Below are 9,874 nucleotides of genomic sequence, written 5' to 3' on the forward strand. Positions count from 1 at the left end.
ATGGGAGCTGTCATGGTGCGTCTTCCGGGATGGGAGCTGTCATGGTGCGTCTTCCGGGATGGGAGCTGTCATGGTGTTTCCTTCATGATGGGAGCTGTCATGGTGCGTCTTTTTGGGATGGGAGGTGTCATGGTGCGTCTTCCGGGATGGGAGGTGTCATGGTGCGTCTTCCGGGATGGGAGCTGTCATGGTGTTTCCTTCATGATGGGAGCTGTCATGGTGCGTCTTCCGGGATGGGAGCTGTCATGGTGGCGTCTTCCGAGATGGAGCTGTCATGGTGCGTCTTCCGGGATGGGAGCTGTCATGGTGCGTCTTCCGTGATGGGAGCTGTCATGGTGTTTCCTTCATGATGGGAGCTGTCATGGTGCGTCTTCCGAGATGGGAGCTGTCATGGTGCGTCTTCCGAGATGGGAGCTGTCATGGTGCGTCTTCCGTGGTGGGAGCTGTCATGGTGTTTCCTTCATGATGGGAGATGTCATGGTGCGTCTTCCGTGATGGGAGCTGTCATGGTGTTTCCTTCATGATGGGAGATGTCATGGTGCGTCTTCCGGGATGGGAGCTGTCATGGTGCGTCTTCCGGGATGGGAGCTGTCATGGTGCGTCTTCCGTGATGGGAGCTGTCATGGTGTTTCCTTCATGATGGGAGATGTCATGGTGCGTCTTCCGTGATGGGAGCTGTCATGTGTTTCCTTCAGGATGGGAGATGTCATGGTGGCGTCTTCCGGGATGGGAGCTGTCATGGTGGCGTCTTCCGTGATGGGAGCTGTCAGTGGGCGTCTTCCGTGATGGGAGCTGTCATGGTGCGTCTCCGTGATGGGAGCTGTCATGGTGCGTCTTCTGTAATGGGAGCTATCATGGTGGCGTCTTCCGTGATGGGAGCTGTCATGGTGCGTCTTCCGTGATGGGAAGCTGTCATGGTGCGTCTTCCGTGATGGGAAGCTGTCATGGTGCGTCTTCCGTGATGGGAGCTGTCATGGTGCGTCTTCCGTGATGGGAGCTGTCATGGTGCGTCTTCCGTGATGGGAGCTGTCATGGTGCGTCTTCCGTGATGGGAGCTGTCATGGTGCGTCTTCCGTGATGGGAGCTGTCATGGTGCGTCTTCCGTGATGGGAGCTGTCATGGTGCGTCTTCCGTGATGGGAGCTGTCATGGTGCGTCTTCCGTGATGGGAGCTGTCATGGTGCGTCTTCCGTGATGGGAGCTGTCATGGTGCGTCTTCCGTGATGGGAGCTGTCATGGTACGTCTTCCATGATGGGAGCTGTCATGGTGCTTCAGTGTCTGACCGCATCTCTATGGAAGGGCTCGCGCGCCTCCACTCTCGTCCTCTCAGAGAACTGACATGTCAATTCTTTGAGCGGAGAGCAGAGGCCGCCCCACTTGCTTAGTGTGAACATATCCTTGCAGCAGTGAGATGAGATGGGATTAGAGGGGGGTGGGGGGGGGGTGGAGCTTAACTGGACTCTGTATTCAACCCCTGAACACTAATGTGAATACCCACCTATACTAATGGCAGTGTACACAGCTGTATCCGTGTATAACACTGCTGTATGCTTTATATATGTACAATACAACTATTGAAAAGAAGGGTCTGTGGAGTCTGAGGAGTTACGAGTCTCAAAACACGGGAATAGCCAGATATCCCTCCGGGGAGGGAAGCCTATTGCCAAGGGGGTGCCTCCCAGTGGGGAGATCACCAAACCACCCTGATACGTAGCCCCTTAAGTCCCACTCGGTTGCGAGTATTGGAACATAAATAGGGAAACACCAGGGTAGCCCCTTTTACGTCAAAGTCTAACTCTGTGGCGAGTATTGCGACATGACAAGGGTTACCAAGGCAGGAATCCATCCACAGACGATCGTTTCGGGGTAGTTGCCCCTCGTCAGTGTGGAGTAGGATTCTGGCTAAAAGGGGCAATGAAAAATAGACCAACAAAACACAACAATCGCTGAGCTCAGGGAGAACAGCGACAAGAATATCAAATGGAGTACTCACTGAAGAGTCTCCACTAATGCATTGCCCCTTATAAATTTAAATATGCATATGAGCTCAGCGATTGCTGTGTTTTATTGGCAGCCTATGTATGATTGAGTGGGGAATGGAGGACATGACTCCAAATGGTTCCGCTTATCACAGGGGATATCTAGGATGAGTGACTCTATAGCTGCTTTCTTTCAGAGACAGCGCCACTCTAGTGCTCAGTATGTGGTATTGCAGCTCTGCTGTAGTGTTATGGTAGGAGCAGAGAGGCAGCCCGTAACTGTATACATGTATACATCATCGTGTGTGTTTTATTTATTTTTTTCTTTTCTCTATTATTTTATTCATTTGTATGTGACTTGAAATCCAGTCTAATCCACATCTGGTTCTGACAAAAAAAAAGAAATTCACTCCCCCCTCTTTATATGATGGTTTCACCCGCTCCATCTACCCCCCCCCCCCTTACATTATACATGTGCTTCCACCCGCTCCATCTCCTCCCCCCCTTACATTATACATATGCTTCCACCCGCTCCATCTCCTCCCCCCTTACATTATACATGTGCTTCCACCCCGCTCCATCTCCTCCCCCCTTACATTATACATGTGCTTCCACCCCGCTCCATCTCCTCCCCCCCTTACATTATACATGTGCTTCCACCCGCTCCATCTCCTCCCCCCCTTACATTATACATGTGCTTCCACCCCGCTCCATCTCCTCCCCCCTTACATTATACATGTGCTTCCACCCCGCTCCATCTCCTCCCCCCCTTACATTATACATGTGCTTCCACCCCGCTCCATCTCCTCCCCCCCTTACATTATACATATGCTTCCACCCCGCTCCATCTCCCTCCCCTTACATTATACATGTGCTTCCACCCCGCTCCATCTCCTCCCCCCTTACATTATACATGTGCTTCCACCCGCTCCATCTCCTCCCCCCTTACATTATACATGTGCTTCCACCCCGCTCCATCCTCCTCCCCCCTTACATTATACATGTGCTTCCACCCCGCTCCATCTCCTCCCCCCCCTTACATTATACATGTGCTTCCACCCCGCTCCATCTCCTCCCCCTTACATTATACATGTGCTTCCACCCCGCTCCATCTCCTCCCCCCCCCTTACATTATACATGTGCTTCCACCCCGCTTTATCTCCTCCCCCCCTTACATTATACATGTGCTTCCACCCCGCTCCATCTCCTCCCCCCCCTTACATTATACATGTGCTTCCACCCCGCTCCATCTCCTCCCCCCCCTTACATTATACATGTGCTTCACCCCGCTCCATCTCCTCCCCCCCCTTACATTATACATGTGCTTCCACCCCGCTCCATCTCCTCCCCCCCCTTACATTATACATGTGCTTCCACCCCGCTCCATCTCCTCCCCCCCCCTTACATTATACATGTGCTTCCACCCCGCTCCATCTCCTCCCCCCCCCTTAACATTATACATGTGCTTCCACCCCGCTCCATCTCCTCCCCCCCCTTACATTATACATGTGCTTCCACCCCGCTCCATCTCCTCCCCCCCTTACATTATACATGTGCTTCCACCCCGCTCCATCTCCTCCCCCCCTTACATTATACATGTGCTTCCACCCCGCTCCATCTCCTCCCCCCTTACATTATACATGTGCTTCCACCCCGCTCCATCTCCTCCCCCCTTACATTATACATGTGCTTCCACCCCGCTCCATCTCCCCCCTTACATTATACATGTGCTTCCACCCCGCTCCATCTCCTCCCCCCCCTTACATTATACATGTGCCTCCACCCCGCTCCATCTCCTCCCCCCTTACATTATACATGTGCTTCCACCCCGCTCCATCTCCTCCCCCCCTTACATTATACATGTGCTTCCACCCCGCTCCATCTCCTCCTCCCCCTTACATTATACATGTGCTTCCACCCCGCTCCATCTCCTCCTCCCCCTTACATTATACATGTGCTTCCACCCCGCTCCATCTCCTCCCCCCCCTTACATTATACATGTGCTTCCACCCCGCTCCATCTCCTCCCCCCTTACATTATACATGTGCTTCCACCCCGCTCCATCTCCTCCCCCCCCTTACATTATACATGTGCTTCCACCCCGCTCCATCTCCTCCTCCCCCTTACATTATACATGTGCTTCCACCCTGCTCCATCTCCTCCCCCCCTTACATTATACATGTGCCTCCACCCCGCTCCATCTCCTCCCCCCCTTACATTATACATGTGCCTCCACCCCGCTCCATCTCCTCCTCCCCCTTACATTATACATGTGCTTCCACCCCACTCCATCTCCTCCCCCCCTTACATTATACATGTGCCTCCACCCTGCTCCATCTCCCCCCCTTACATTATACATGTGCTTCCACCCCCGCTCCCTCTCCTCCCCCCCTTACATTATACATGTGCTTCCCCCCTGCTCCATCTCCTCCCCCCCTTACATTATACATGTGCTTCCACCCCACTCCATCTCCTCCCCCCTTACATTATACATGTGCTTCCAGTTGACTAGAAATATTATAAACTTTTATGATTTGATTGTTTTTTTTTTGTTATACAAAATTCATTTTTATCCATAACAGAAAATCCCAAATCTGAGGAAACCTCCATGTTATCTCTGATTTATAAAGCAGAAGCTGTCGGTGCGGAGCAGCGCTCCTCAGGAGAAGCCCTCCTCCCCCTTACTGTACATCCAGGACGTCACACTACAGATCTATCATATAATCCTCCTGACCATGAGGAACCTTCTCCTGACTGCTCACACACTGCGACCACAGGGACGGGGCAGGAAGATGAGACAAGGTTTCATTGTGGTGAATGTGGAAAAGAATTTACAAGAAGATCAGATCTTTCTAAACACATGAGAATTCATACTGGAGAGAAGCCATTTTTATGTTCAGAATGTGGAAAATGCTTTTTATATAAATCTGATTTTGTTAGACATGACAGAAGTCACACAGGGGAGAAGCCGTTTTCATGTTCAGAATGTGGGAAGTGTTTTAGTACCAAAGGCAAAACTCAAAGATCATCAGAAAATTCACTCAGGGAACAAGCCGTATTCATGTTCTGAATGTGGAAAATGTTTTATAACGCAGGACACAGCTGGTTATACATGAGAGAAGTCACACGGGAGAGAAACCATTTTCATGCTCAGAATGCGGGAAATGCTTATAAGTAAATCACATCTTGTAATACATGAGAGAATTCACACAGGAGAGAAACCATATTTATGTTCAGAATGTGGAAAATGTTTTATAACAAAATCTGATCTTATTACACATGTGAGAATTCACACAGGTGAAAAACCATATCCATGCTCAGAATGTGGTAAATTCTTTATAGATAAATCACAGCTTGCTATAACATAAGAGAAGCCACACAGGAGAGAAACCATATTTGTTGTGCAGAATGTGGAAAATGTTTTACAAGCAAATCCCACCTTATTACACATGTTAGAATTCACACAGGAGCAAAACCATATTCATGCTCAGAGTGTGGGAAATGCTTTACAGAAAAATCACAGCTTGTTATACATGAGAGAATTCACACTGGAGAGAAGCCATACTCATGTTCAGAGTGTGAGAAAAGTTTTACAAGTAAACAAAGTCTTGTTAAACACATGCTTATTCACACAAGAGGAAAACCACATCCATGTTCAGAGTGTGGAAAATGTTATAGAAGTCTGTCAACTCTTGCACTACATGAGATAAGTCACTCAGGGATAAAGCCATATTCATGTTCAGAGTGTGGGAAATGTTTTACAAATCAGTCATCTCTTAGTAGACATGAGAAAATTCACTCAGGGAAGACGCAATAGTCATATTCAGAATGTGGAAAATGTTTTTCAGATAAATCCTATCTTGTTCGACAAGTCAAAAGTGTTCATACTTTATGTGTGAAAAATGTTTTTGTTTTTTTTTCATAGAAGAACAAAATTGAAAACACGTGAGGATGAAACCTGTTCTTGTATGAAATGTGAGAAATGCCATAGGAGAAAAACTATACAATAAACGTGATTGTTAAGAGATTAGAGAGCCGAGTGATTATTACCGGGAAGAAGAGTCTCGTTTACTCTCACAACCGCAACACTGAATTGTTGCATCTCTCTCCCTGTAGTGATGGGGTCCCCTGCGCCGCAGGACAATCTGGGAACAGCCAGAGCAAAATGACATGTGACTATAACCATCATCCATGTAACATATAACGCTGCCCGCAGCTCTTACAGTAATACAGCTGATAGATTCCATGTAACATATATGTATAATGCTGCCCGCAGCTCTTACAGTAATACAGCTGACAGATTCCATGTAACATATATGTATAATGCTGCCCGCAGCTCTTACAGTAATACAGCTGACTGATTCCATGTAACATATATGTATAATGCTGCCCGCTGCTCTTACAGTAATACAGCTGACAGATTCCATGTAACATATGTATAATGCTGCCCGCAGCTCTTACAGTGATACATCTGACAGATTCCATGTAACATATATGTATAATGCTGCCCGTGGTTCTTACAGTAATACAGCTGACAGATTCCATGTAACATATAACGCTGCCCGCAGCTCTTACAGTGATACAGCTGACAGATTCCATGTAACATATATGTATAATGCTGCCCGCAGCTCTTACAGTGATACAGCTGACAGATTCCATGTAACATATATGTATAATGCTGCCCGTGGTTCTTACAGTAATACAGCTGACAGATTCCATGTAACATATAACGCTGCCCGCAGCTCTTACAGTGATACAGCTGACAGATTCCATGTAACATATATGTATAATGCTGCCCGCAGCTCTTACAGTGATACAGCTGACAGATTCCATGTAACATATGTGTAATGCTGCCCGTGGTTCTTACAGTAATACAGCTGACAGATTCCATGTAACATATAACGCTGCCCGCAGCTCTTGCAGTAATACAGCTGACAGATTCCATGTAACATATATGTATAATGCTGCCCGCAGCTCTTACAGTATTACATCTGACAGATTCCATGTAACATATGTATAAAGCTGCCCGCAGCTCTTACAGTGATATATGTTACATGGAATCTGTCAGCTGTATTACTGTAAGAGCTGCGGGCAGCATTATACATATGTTACATGGAATCTGTCAGCTGTATCACTGTAAGAGCTGCGGGCAGCATTATACATATGTTACATGGAATCTGTCAGATGTATCACTGTAAGAGCTGCGGGCAGCATTATACATATGTTACATGGAATCTGTCAGCTGTATCACTGTAAGAGCTACGGGCAGCATTATACATATGTTACATGGAATCTGTCAGATGTATCACTGTAAGAGCTGCGGGCAGCATTATACATATATGTTACATGGAATCTGTCAGCTGTATCACTGTAAGAGCTGCGGGCAGCATTATACATATGTTACATGGAATCTGTCAGCTGTATGTATAATGCTGCCCGTGGTTCTTACAGTAATACAGCTGACAGATTCCATGTAACATATAACGCTGCCCGCAGCTTTTACAGTAATACAGCTGACAGATTCCATGTAACATATATGTATAATGCTGCCCGCAGCTCTTACAGTAATACAGCTGACAGATTCCATGTAACATATATGTATAATGCTGCCCGCAGCTCTTACAGTAATACAGCTGATAGATTCCATGTAACATATAACGCTGCCCGCAGCTCTTACAGTAATACAGCTGACAGATTCCATGTAACATATATGTATAATGCTGCCCGTGGTTCTTACAGTAATACAGCTGACAGATTCCATGTAACATAACGCTGCCCGCAGCTCTTACAGTAATACAGCTGACAGATTCCATGTAACATATATGTATAATGCTGCCCGCAGCTCTTACAGTAATACATCTGACAGATTCCATGTAACATATAACGCTGCCCGCAGCTCTTACAGTAATACAGCTGACAGATTCCATGTAACATATATGTATAATGCTGCCCGCAGCTCTTACAGTAATACAGCTGATAGATTCCATGTAACATATATGTATAATGCTGCCCGCAGCTCTTACAGTAATACAGCTGATAGATTCCATGTAACATATGTATAATGCTGCCCGCAGCTCTTACAGTAATACAGCTTATAGATTCCATGTAACATATATGTATAATGCTGCCCGCAGCTCTTACAGTAATACAGCTGACAGGTTCCATGTAACATATATGTATAATGCTGCCCGCAGCTCTTACAGTGATACAGCTGACAGGTTCCATGTAACATATATGTATAATGCTGCCCGCAGCTCTTACAGTAATACAGCTGACAGATTCCATGTAACATATATGTATAATGCTGCCCGCAGCTCTTACAGTAATACAGCTGACAGATTCCATGTAACATATATGTATAATGCTGCCCGCAGCTCTTACGGTAACACAGCTGACAGATTCCATGTAACATATATGTATAATGCTGCCCGCAGCTCTTACAGTAATACAGCTGACAGATTCCATGTAACATATATGTATAATGCTGCCCGCAGCTCTTACAGTGATACAGCTGACAGGTTCCATGTAACATATGTATAATGCTGCCCGCTGCTCTTACAGTAATACAGCTGATAGATTCCATGTAACATATATGTATAATGCTGCCCGCAGCTCTTACAGTAATACAGCTGACAGATTCCATGTAACATATATGTATAATGCTGCCCGCAGCTCTTACAGTAATATAGCTGACAGATTCCATGTAACATATATACTGTATATAATGCTGCCCGCAGCTCTTACAGTAATACAGCTGACAGGTTCCATGTAACATATGTATAATGCTGCCCGCAGCTCTTACAGTAATACAGCTGACAGATTCCATGTAACATATGTATAATGCTGCCCGCAGCTCTTACAGTAATACAGCTGACAGATTCCATGTAACATATATGTATAATGCTGCCCGCAGCTCTTACAGTAGTACAGCCAGGGCCGGATTAAAGAGGGGGCACAAGGGGCACGTGCCCCTGGGCCTCCACCACTAGGGGGCCCCCACCAGCTGGCACCCGGAAGGGAAGTTCCGGAGCTATTATTTTTTTTTTTTTTCGTTAAACCCCTCCGCCGCCCCGGCGCTAACGTCCGCGCCCGGGCGGTTTTGGGGGGGGGGGGGGGCTCAGGGGAGTGATGGGTCGGCCGGGGGATCAGGCAGGTACAGAGGCAGGCTGAAAAGGTCTCCCCCATGCAGGGCCGGCGTGAGCTTCCGGTACAGACAGGCTGGAAGCTCACAGTGCAGCCCCGCGATGCCCGAACCTCTCTCCTGTTTGGCAGCGGCGTGATGACGTCACACGCACGCTGCTGAGCGTCTTAATGGGTCAGTGTATCGTTTGCGGTAGTGTACTGACACAGCCCTGCCGTCACTACAGTATGGTATATACTGTATATATTCTGTGTGCAGCATATGACATATAGCCTGTGTGCAGCATATGGTATATACTGTATATAGTCTGTGTGCAGCATATGGTATATACTGTATATAGTCTGTGTGCAGCATATGATATACAGTATAGCCTGAGAGCAGTGGATGATATATAGCCTGTGTGCAGCATATGATATATAGCCTGAGAGCAGTGTATGGTATATAGCCTGTGTGCAGCATATGGTGTATATCCTATGTATGTCATATGCTGCACACAGGCTATATATGCCATATCATGGGCTGCACACAGCTGTGTATTTTAATCCTTAGGGTACGTTCACATGTACCATATCCGCTATATATTCTACACAGCCTTTAAGTACTTTCTGGTTGCTCCTTACTGCTTCAGGTAGTTTATATGGTTGGGAACTGAAGGTGGGACCTACACTTGCATGTCCAGGTTCTGCCTGTGATTCACATCTGCACCTGCTGCTGTGGGGGCTGACACAGGGGGCAGGAGAGCACAGAAAGTACA

At 47.2% G+C, this 9,874-nt stretch overlaps 1 pseudogene; it reads left to right on the plus strand.

The window, feature by feature from the left end:
* The first annotated feature begins 4,481 nt into the window (after positions 1-4,481).
* On the plus strand, positions 4,482-5,998 carry LOC138781142 (zinc finger protein 41-like; annotated as a pseudogene).
* Positions 5,999-9,874: the final 3,876 nt, after the last annotated feature.

This window comes from Dendropsophus ebraccatus, unplaced genomic scaffold (assembly GCF_027789765.1).
Source record: "Dendropsophus ebraccatus isolate aDenEbr1 unplaced genomic scaffold, aDenEbr1.pat pat_scaffold_941_ctg1, whole genome shotgun sequence".
NCBI lineage: Eukaryota > Metazoa > Chordata > Amphibia > Anura > Hylidae > Dendropsophus > Dendropsophus ebraccatus.